Source organism: Coptis chinensis, chromosome 4, assembly GCF_015680905.1.
Source record: "Coptis chinensis isolate HL-2020 chromosome 4, ASM1568090v1, whole genome shotgun sequence".
In the NCBI taxonomy this organism is placed as follows: domain Eukaryota; kingdom Viridiplantae; phylum Streptophyta; class Magnoliopsida; order Ranunculales; family Ranunculaceae; genus Coptis; species Coptis chinensis.
The window spans coordinates 2,082,197-2,093,261 of NC_141459.1; the positions used below are offsets into that span (position 1 = coordinate 2,082,197).

Below are 11,065 nucleotides of genomic sequence, written 5' to 3' on the forward strand. Positions count from 1 at the left end.
GGAGACTCTGTTAATGCTCAAAAAATAGAGCCAAGAGGGTACAACTATAATATATATCTAAAGAGTTCATATCATACTTTTGTGATAAGTCTGGATATTAAGACTGGGTTTAGGATAGGTTAACAAAAAAAAGATAAAAAGATTCAAAAATTTATGAGAATATATTAAAGACTTTTCTTGCACTTGATCTCCTTGGAAAATTTCTTCACTTTGTATAGACCATTGTGTTCCTTAATGTGTTGGTTTGTTTATTGACTTTATTCCCTTTTGATAGTTGGTGTAGCCTTACATCCCATTTGTTTAATTGCATAAGTGGATGCATGGGAAATTGCGCCTCGCTTCTTGGATTTACTGGCTAACACTGCCGTGCAATTTGTCCAAGACAGGGTGAAAATTTTGCAGCCATCTGATCATTTGGGAAAGAATGGGTCTACAAGACTTAGTTGTGGTGGAAGAGTGCAACTTGAAAGTGGCCTATGCATTGAATATGACTGGTAACATTTGCTACCATTCTACCTTTAAAAAATCTTCCTCTAAGATCTTATATACTTGTAAATCCTTGCAGTTCACTGTCCATAGGTCTCGCAGTATGAAATCCCAGATTTTTGTTTAACCTTGTTGTGTTTGCTTCCGGCATCAAGTTTTTATTTTGAATTTAGAAAACTTAATGTTGTGTCCTTACACCTGGACAGCCAGGTTGGTTCTTGCGCTGGGAGCTGAACCCAAACTTGATCTTGTACCAGGTGCTGCGGAATTTGCATTACCATTCTCTTCCCTTGAGGATGCATTTGTAAGTTATTTTTGAGCTGTAATTTCTTGTTATCTACTTTAACCATCTCTAATTCTGAATAAATTTTGAGGGTAGTCTGCTTCAAGGATATTTCATACTTCATATTTTATCACTGGCTATTGTACTCTACCCATTATTTATTTATTATTATTTAAAAAAAAAAAAATCTAGTCTTGCTTTTTATTTTATTTTAAATCTAGTCTTGCAATATAACATTTGTTAACTATGGTACAGAAGGTCAATACTAAACTCAGAACATTGCAACGAGAGAAATTCGGAAAGGATCTATCTCCAATCCGGGTGGCTGTTGTTGGGTGCGGTTACTCTGGAGTTGAGCTGGCTGCCATTGTATCAGAGAGACTGCAAAGCAGAGGAAGAGTTCAAGCCATCAATGTTTCTACCACTATCTTGCCAGGCGCCCCACCTGGAAATAGGGAAGCTGCAGCAAAGGTAAAACAGTAAAATACTGTCAGTTTCATTCGAGTATGTATGATGTTCTTTTTCAGCAGCTCATCAGTGAATCATAGGCTATGACAATGTGATACTACTATTCTAGATCATTTGCACTTCCTAAAATCTTCTAGATATGAAAGTATATGAAACTAGTCTGTCCAGTCCCAGGATTTCCTGTTATAATCATGTTGACAGACTAGTCTAAAGCTTACAGCAATGTAAGTCGGGATTTCTTAGATTATATGTAGAGAAGGATGGGCTTTGACGATTTATGGTGCAAATGGATCCGAACTAGCGTCTCTACGGAAGTTTTTATATTATTGCCTACCGGTTTATTTAGAAGCAAGAAATGCTTGAGGCAAGGAAACCCAATTTCTCACTTCTTGGAAGCACTACCAAGAAGTCCAAGAGTGGTTGAGAGAGAAAAATCCTTGGATCTGTTGTGAGTTCAGAGCATCAATAATGGTCCGAAGGTAGCTGCCTTACAGTTTGCAGATGGTTCATTGTTCCTTATAGATGCAACATTAAGTCAAGTACTCATGGTGAAAAAAAATCTCTTTCTGTTTGAAGCGGTCTCTGGTCTTAAGGCCAGTCTAGCCAAGACATTAATCATGGGTGTAGAAGAGTAAAGAACATTGGGATATTGGAGATTATTATTAAATACTTGGTGGGACAGCTACCGTGTAAGTAATTGGATTTACCAATTGACTAACTGGGGAAAACTACAAATGCAGAGAAGCTTGGGAGTTGGTTACTCGTATGTTCCAAAGAAAGCTAAGTGGCTGGAAAAGAAAGTTTTTCTCGAAAGGCAGACATTTAACACTTGTCAAAAGTTCCTTGTCGAACGTACTCATACACTGTATGTCCCTTTTCACAATTCCTGTAAGTGTTGCAAATGGGCTGGAAAAGATTGTTAAAGACTTCTGTGGGGTTCTTGAGAAGAAAAATGGAAGTTTCACTTGCATGGGATCAAGTTAGAGAACGCAATTTGGACTTTTGACATTTCAGGGACATGATGGGTGGTGGCTGAAGGAAGTGAGACAAACACATGGGTGCAGCTTTTGGAAGGGTGTCATGGTGAACGGTCCCTTGGTAAATAAAAAGGGATTCAGTACAAAGTGGGTACGATATGAAAATATTGTTCTTGAAGGGTGTGTGGTGTGCTGAAATTTCTCTAGCTAATAGGTTCCCTGACTTGTATGCAATGTCAAGGAGCAAGTTTGGACTGATTAAGAACTTGATGACTGGCGAAGGCAATATGGTATCCTGGAATCTTCTTACTCGAGAATTAATAAATTATTGGGAGGTCGATAGCGTGGTGAAGCTGTTGGTGCTTCTTCAAAATCGTCAAAGGGAGGACGGTCTTGATATGGGAAAAAACATCATCTTCTCGGTTAGATCTTTATATATGCAAACATTGGAGAGGAGAGTGGTTTTGTAACGGGAGTGACAACACCCAACAACTTCCCATGCAAGGTTGCCTGGAAATAAATATCCCTCAAAATTTTGATTCTTCATGTGTTGTGCGCTTGCGCCATTAAGATCCAATTTTAACGGCAGAAAAATTACAAAGGCAAGGGGTGAGTATTCCAAACACTTGTGCGATTTGTGGAACTGAAGAGGAGACAATTTTTCATCTTTTCATGCAATGCAAAGTGTAGGAACGACTTAACAGTAGGGATAACCACCTTTAACATTTTGGCTCTACTCTTCTCAATACAAAGAACGAATTCCTGCTATGGCCAAAACCTTTTGTCAACAATGTTGGGAAAATGGTGTCGGAAGTGACTCTGTATGTGACTATGTGGTGTTTGTGGAGAGCTTGAAATTATCTGACTTTTCGCAACAAGACTATGATGGTGGAGAATATTGTAGTCTCATTTCTCAATAAAGGCTAGCATATGGTATTGGGTATCCACTCTTCCGGAGAGAAGAGGTAGAGGAGCTTATAACCAACTGGGAAACTGCTATTCAAGGCAATACATTATAGCCTATCGGTGTTAGGTTCTTGTGCTCTCCTGTAGAATGAGAGAATCTCCCTCTTTGCCACGTTGTGTTCTTGTGCTCTCCTGTAGAATGAGAGAATCTCCCTCTTTGCTAGCTTTTGCTCTCCCTCCAAATGAGTTGCAGTAGCAATGTTTCTAATTAATGTTGATTGATTTTAATAAGATCTTTTATCAATCAAGAGGAGAGAAGAATTGTTGTCTATTTTAGTGCTTATAGTCCTTTAGTCCTACATTTAGCAGTTGATCTTGCCAAGGCCACTCCTCCATTAAAGGAGCAACAGTAACACAGTTTTCTTATTCAATTGGAGAATGCAATAACATTGTCGTGGCAGCATTATTCTGCTATGTTATTTCTCTATAAATGTATGGGAAGCATCAACACCTTTTCATCTTGAACACTGTTCTGATACTTGGACCACTTCTGTATATTGGGCATTATCTTTTATCATTTATTATTCTTTTTTCATGTCCCTTCCCAGCCCCACTCCTCGTTTCCACGCAGAAGAGTTGTCATTGATTGACAGGCATTGGTCCCATTTATACATACATATATATACTGACTCATATCTGTGTATGTTTATCATTTTCATGAAGTAATTTCGAACAGAGATGCATTTTTATGTTCCTAATGGAAGTCTCTAAGGCTGAAATTGCCATGGTATAAACAAGAGTATAATACGCATCATTGTGCTAAAACCCTTGCTCAAGATCAAATTCATTTTATTTCCTCTTTTTCTGCTTCATAATCGCCTTGTGTGGTTATCAGGTTCTTTCGTCCAGGAATGTGCAGCTTTTCTTGGGCTATTTTGTCAGCTGCATTAGAAAATCTGGCAAATATGAAGATTCAAAGTTGTCCGCCTTCAAAAGGAATAATGACATTGTGTCCGAACAAGCTCATACGGAACTAGTTTTGGAACTGCAACCCGCCGAGAGGGGCCTAAAAAGTCAAATTCTGGAATCAGATTTGGTATTGTGGACAGTGGGGTCTAAACCTCTTGTTCCTAAGGTGGAGTCCAGTGATCGACCTCATATGCTTCCTGTTAATGGCCGGGGACAAGCTGAAACAGATGAAACTCTTCGTGTCAAAGGACATCCACGAGTATTTGCTATTGGCGATTCTGCTGCTTTAAGGGATTCGGCTGGGAGGATTCTTCCAGCCACTGCACAGGTTTAATTGATTTATGTGATATGTCCTTACATTTAGAGAACATGCATGTCTCATGGCTCCAGAGAGAAACTTACTCCTGACAGAATACATGAAAGTGGCTTTGATGTCTTATTGAATTATACTGATGAGTTTTAACCTCTATTTTCCTAGGTTGCTTTTCAACAAGCAGACTTTGCCGGTTGGAATCTGTGGGCCACAATCAACGACTGACCTCTATTGCCATTCAGGTTTGTGAGCTAAAACCAATAAACCATAGATTCAAAAACATACAGCGCATTGAGTTCACATATTTTTTACTTGATCGGGAAATTGTGCTTCCGTTTTGATTTTTTCAGTTGTATACTGGAATAGAAAAGAAGCACAATCCTTTTTTCGAAATTTGCATATACTTCTATTGTTACCCTGTAGTATTCTATCATATTTTAGGATAGAAGAACTCTATTCTAGATTTGAAATACTCTCCAAAAGATTTTTTTTAGTTTTTCCTCTTATTTCTAAAATAGTAAAATCTGAGCAGGATTTGAATACATCAAAAACTCGATGACAAGTTCCTTGCTGAATTTGGCAAGTAGGCACCGTACAACTATATCCAGTGCACTTCTGGCATTGCATGGTATAGACTGTAGTTCCTTGCTGAATCTGGCATGAGTTTTTGGAAAATACTTTCTAGGAGGGAGGTGAATTTGGTAATTTATTTTTTGTGTACCAACGTATTGCTTAGGCAGGGGACATTGCTCTCAGATGTTTCTTCTGTTGGTGACACAGTATTAGGCTATTAGTTTTAACGTGAAAAGAAGTTTTCATGAGAGTAGTAATCTAAGAACAAGCTAGGTACTAATAGGGTACTTCCTTAGTTGTATTTCTGGGTAAAATAAGAAAATTAATTAGACCATTATATCGTCCTCATTCCTCAGGTAATCAACACTAACTATTCCACGTTTCTGAGGTAACTTGTAGCATCATATTCCCCTCACCTTTCTCTAAAAGCCGATTTACATTATTTTTGTTACTTTCAGATTTCAGAATCTTGGTGAGATGATGACTCTCGGGAGAAATGATGGGGCTATAACTCCCAGTTTCATCGAGGGGCTAACCTTGGATGGCCCCATCGGCCACACTGCTAAAATTATTTATTACTCTGGATTAGTTTGTCATTTGTGGATGTCAAATTTCCTAACCAGGTTTTCTGCTGTTCCTATTGTAGCAAGGAAAATAGCATACTTGATCAGATTACCCACTGATGAACATAAGGTTAAGGTGGGTCTCAGTTGGCTCACAAAATCTGCAGTCGATTCTATTGCGTCCTTTCAAAGCAATGTTACCAAAGTTCTTTCAGGCTCATGAATCTTGCGCCTGGAGTTTAATCCACGTTGTTATGTTTCACACGATCTAAATTGTACTTCTTACTGAAAGAGATGAATATATACATATACAACTGAGGAATGAGCACACTACAAGAGTACAGACGGTAATGGCTTGAAGGGAATTCAATGAACCTCACAGATTCGAGTATATTATTGATGCACTCTTTCACTTCCAGGCTTCCAGCGGTACTTAATCCGTAATGCAAATAAGAGGAGTAAACGAATAGTTACTATATACTAAAAGAACAATCCTCATAGCTTGTGATTTCTACATGCGGACGCTCTCTTAGGGGAATCGGGGAACAGCAAAGCTATACCGACTGCACTTGTATAGTGCTTGGCCCCTAGAAGCAGCTCAGGTGCGCGATACCATATCGTTACCACGACCTGTCAATACATGCAACAAAAATCAGCCCAAGAAATAATTGGAACTCTAATATACAAAGAGAAAAAAGAACTTATGCGCAAAATCTATATAGAATGAATATCGGTATTTGTACAGAGTTTATTGAAATTGTGAATTGTGAGATGATAAAAGTAAATGACCCTTTTATTGGTTAAGAACCAGAGTATATATTACAATAAATTATAACTTATTTTTTAACATTACATCCCTAATAAATAATGTCTTCAAAATTATTTTCCAAGAGATCATGATAAAACTTATAAATATTTTTGCCCTCTCCCTCTTTTATTTGCTTTTAATGTTCATATTCTCATATTATTTTAGTCTAGATAAAAACGGTGTAAAATTTATTTAATATTTGAAGAAAAAAATTTGTCTCGGTTATATAAATAATAACCAATATGCTTAAAATCATATAACATCACAAAATAAATATAATGAATCAACATCGATCACAAAAAATGTATCATTGCTTATGTTTATACCATGAAATAACATCTCTAAGATTGTAAAGTATATATGTTACAACTATTGCTAGAGGGATCAGAGAAGAATGCTACATATTGCTAGGTGTTTGTGAGAAAGCATGAGAAATGTAAAAGATTGGATCTAGAGATATAGGGTGTTGTCAATTACCAAATTAAAAAAAAAAACAAAACAAAACAAAAAAAAAAACGCCCTAATTATTTATTTTGTAAAATTCGTTGTCATTATCAAAAAATATAGAGAGAGAGAGAGTGTTGCCATCGGGAAACCGCACATAAGAATTTGTTGCACGGTTGTCCTAATTATTTGTAAAATTCGTTATCATTATAAAAAAAACAAAACAAAAACAAAAAAAAAGATATAGAGTGATCATCTCGAAATCACACTCAGAATCAATGACTTGTTGAATTATTGTGGAGAACTCAAGAATGCACATCCTTAAACCCTTAAGGCTTATTAAAGTGGCTTTTGCAAGCTCATTCATTCTATGTGATTGTGAAGTGGTGCCCGAGCAAATGAATGAATCTTCCTCCTGCCGCTGGCCACAACGGTAGCAACACAAAAAAATTTCTAATTATGAACCAAATAACAGTCATACTTGTTCACACTTTTCAACACCAAGGGAATACTATTCTAAACACAAAATAAAATCATCCTAGCAATTTCACGTTTTATACAAACATATGGGGTCATAACAACAACATAAAACGAGGAAACCCCACCACAAATACAAAAAAGTGTTTCAACACACTTTAGGCTATAAGCTACAAGGATTGTTGGGTTGCTCACCATTATGTTGGTGAAATAATTCAACCCAAAATTTGGGGAAGAAGGACAAAAATCGACCAAAGGTACCACCGATCTCCTGTGATGACAGACAAGCACCATATGGTGGGAATGATGAGTGCGAAAAAATATAAAAATTGAATTGTAGAGAGGAGGAGTGAAATTGACAAAAATCGACCAAAGGTACCACCGATCTCCTGTGATGACAGACAAGCACCATATGGTGGGAATGATGAGTGCGAAAAAATATAAAAATTGAATTGTAGAGAGGAGGAGTGAAATTTCAGTGTGGAGTATGAATTCTATTTATAGAGAGATAGGAAAGATCTAGAACCACTCCCAGATGTTTTAAACAATTGAATTCCCGCAAAATTTCATGGGTTTTGGGAATTTTTTAGTGTTTTGTGTTTTAAAATTTTGAATGTTTTGAAATTTTGAAATTTTTGAAAAGATTTCGAGGCAAATTTTAAATGTTTTGAAATTTTAAATAAAAATTATTTTCCCACAAAAAAAATAAAAAACAGTAAGATAGTTGTTCTTATGTTTTTTATATTGATATATGTTTTGTTCTTTTATAGTTGTTTTTTTTTACTTCAGTTCATTATATTGATTGATCCCAAATTGTGAATTGTGATATGATGAATGTGTTCGTGTCACTGCCATATAAGTTATAAATGACCCTTTATTGGTTAAGAACCATAGTATATTACAAAAAAACATCGCAAAATAAGTTTAATAAATTATAACTTATTTTTGAACATTACAACCCTAATAAATAATGTCTCCAAAATTATTTTCCGATCATAATAAAGCTTATAAATACTTTTGCCCTCTACAGCCTTTATTTGCTTTTAATGTTCATATTCTCATGTTATTTTAGTCTAGATAAAAACGGTGTAAACTTTATTTAATATTTGAAAAAAATTTGTCTCAGTTATATAAATAATAACCAATATGCTTAAAATCAGATAACATCACAAAATAAATCTAATGAATCAACATCAATCACAAAAAATGTATCATCGCTTATGTTTATACCATAAAATAACATCACGAAATAAATCTAATGAATCAACACATAAAATAACATCATGTGTCCTCATTTACCTCACTCAGTACATAATGACGTATCTATTTTTGTACAGTATATACTATTCCACATAAGCTACAATATATATGACTATGGATTATGGCTTGAGCATAGCCTAGCAAGAATGTGGCACTTAGAGATAGATTTTATATGTCAATATGGTGTAAGTATAACAACACAGTATAGTTCCTTTACCACAAAAAAAAACATATAGTTCCCTTATATGTTCTTAAGACCGCTTGCTGCTAATCACTATGTCAGAGAGGGGTTGATAATTTGATATGTAATTTGATGTCATTAGTTTTACGTGTCTGAAAATTCATATTTTTATTGAAAAGTACGGTTTGATGCTTTAGAATTTGAGTAATCTTATTTCCTATTTACTTTGCCATTTGTCAATTTTAGCTGGTTCGAGAAGAAAATGGAGATTTCATGTGTCCACATAATAGTTGTAGCTATTATATGGCCAATGGGTTTTCTCGTATTTGCTGTTTAACAATTCAACATATAGTACAGCAGATATTTGGTTTATAGCTTGTAGAGAAATGTCGGATCTTAAGGACAGATTTTTGCAGTTGAGATCGCTTACTGCTCACAATGGAAATTGTGTTATGTAGTTATGTACTAGAAATCAAAACTTGATCAGGCAAACCAACTATAGAAACTAGCTAGAGCGAAAAAAAAAAAACCGTGGGGAGATTTTTCTAAGACATTCTGATGTAAGAAAAAGTTAGAGAGTTATGAAGTTAGGGCATCACCAATGGGACCTTTATATGGCCCTCTATCTTCATATTTAATGGAACAATAGAAAAATGGGCTTCCAATGCAGTCTGTATATGCCCCTCTATACTTAGCATCCTCTAAAATTGTCTCTATTTCTATCACATTTATAGATAGCCGGTCCGTTCCGCGAGGTAAATAAAAATACGTCCATAAATATTTCGAAGGATAAAATCACAACGTAGTTGGCATAAGGCGCTCTTAGAATAGGCGACACCTAGTGTTCGAGTCCCCTGCCCAGCTAGCCCTCAAGATTATTTAGTCCCAAACTTTGCCAGAGTGTCCACTGTTAACCAAATTGCTCAATATCTTTGAATTTTAACTTTGATTATAAGGTTCACGTTGTAGAATACATGATTTAGAGATCCTTTATACCAAGCTTCTCCTACAAACTAACCTTAAAAATGGTGACATGACCCTCTATTTTGAGGGCCTGCATTGGTGATGCCCTAACGGACCACAAAATTTGTGCCATGTGTCATAATTTTCCATTCAAGTGTACATACTAAGTGATCGGATGACTCTCATTTCCCATCTGGGGGAGGGGGGAGAAATCCTAATTGGTTCATAATCTGGGGGGTTGTAATACTCGTTAACCCAAGAAGTTTTGACAACTAAAGACACTCAAGGCCAAACAAAACACTACTATCAATTTTTATAAGCTTTCTCTTGTAGTAGTATAAAGTAAGAAGGGGTGTCTACCACATTCAAGCTAATGGATCCCAGTTTTAACGACACCTATTAACAGAAAAGTGAGAGAAGGGTTTTTAGTTTTGTAAAACAACTACTTATATTTAAAATACAAGAAAGTAAGAAAGTAAATGAAGTTGAAAAGACAATAACAAGAAGTAAAGGAAGTTTTGACATAAGAAATCTATGAAGAAGAAGGGGATTAAGGAAATATATAGTTGTAAGATCTAAATCTTCAGTTCATCTAAAGAAATAACGAAATGGATAAAACTACTATACATTGGAAACTTACATCATCACATTGGTTTTCACTTAAATAGCCTTAATTGATGGAAAGAGTTGAATGTGTAAATGTTGAAGGAATTCTCAACTCAGATTGATCTGAAGTCAATCCACACAGAGTTTGGACCAAAACTTAACACCAAATGTTATGAATATACAATTTAAATGTACTTATTCTTTACCAATTACCAAACAGTACAAACCTTTTATTTTGTAAGTGTCTTGTATTTATTTGTTAAATCCGAGCATAGTATAGAAACACTATGTCTTCAAGACAGATTTTTCCCCTCACGGTGCTTGAAGGTTGATAGGAAACTATCTCCCAAGATATAATGGATTTCTTTCTGTAGAAAGCTAGCATTTCAATTCTATAAAATCAGCGAACATAATATAGTATTTGACTAAGAACAGAGGGAGAAGAGAAAGATCAGAAAATGTGTGATATGTGTCTTTCTCTCCAAATTTATCCACTATTTATAGATGAGAAGTGTATTTTCGAAACAACACAGTGACTCTTTAAAAAAGTTTGAAAAGTCATATGTTTCAAGAAGACGCATCATTTCGGCATAAAGTACTGTTTCGAACTAGTGCCTATTTCGAAATGTCATACTTTTCGGCATAAAACACTGTTTTACACCAGTGTCTATTTCGAAAGGTCACACCTTTTCGACATAAAACACTGTTTTACACCAGTGCTTATTCTGAAAAGTCGTACCTTTTCGACATAATGCACTGTTTCGAACCAGTGCACCATTTCGAAAAGG

The 11,065-nt window shown here is 35.6% G+C and overlaps 1 pseudogene across 1 annotated transcript; it reads left to right on the forward strand.

The window, feature by feature from the left end:
• The first annotated feature begins 284 nt into the window (after positions 1 to 284).
• Positions 285 to 5,927, forward strand: LOC147501128 (alternative NAD(P)H-ubiquinone oxidoreductase C1, chloroplastic/mitochondrial-like; annotated as a pseudogene). Its single transcript, XR_015221236.1, has 7 exons — positions 285 to 494; positions 693 to 790; positions 1,025 to 1,240; positions 4,016 to 4,417; positions 4,568 to 4,644; positions 5,434 to 5,536; positions 5,621 to 5,927. The product of XR_015221236.1 is annotated as an alternative NAD(P)H-ubiquinone oxidoreductase C1, chloroplastic/mitochondrial-like (transcript).
• The last annotated feature ends 5,138 nt before the right edge of the window (positions 5,928 to 11,065 follow it).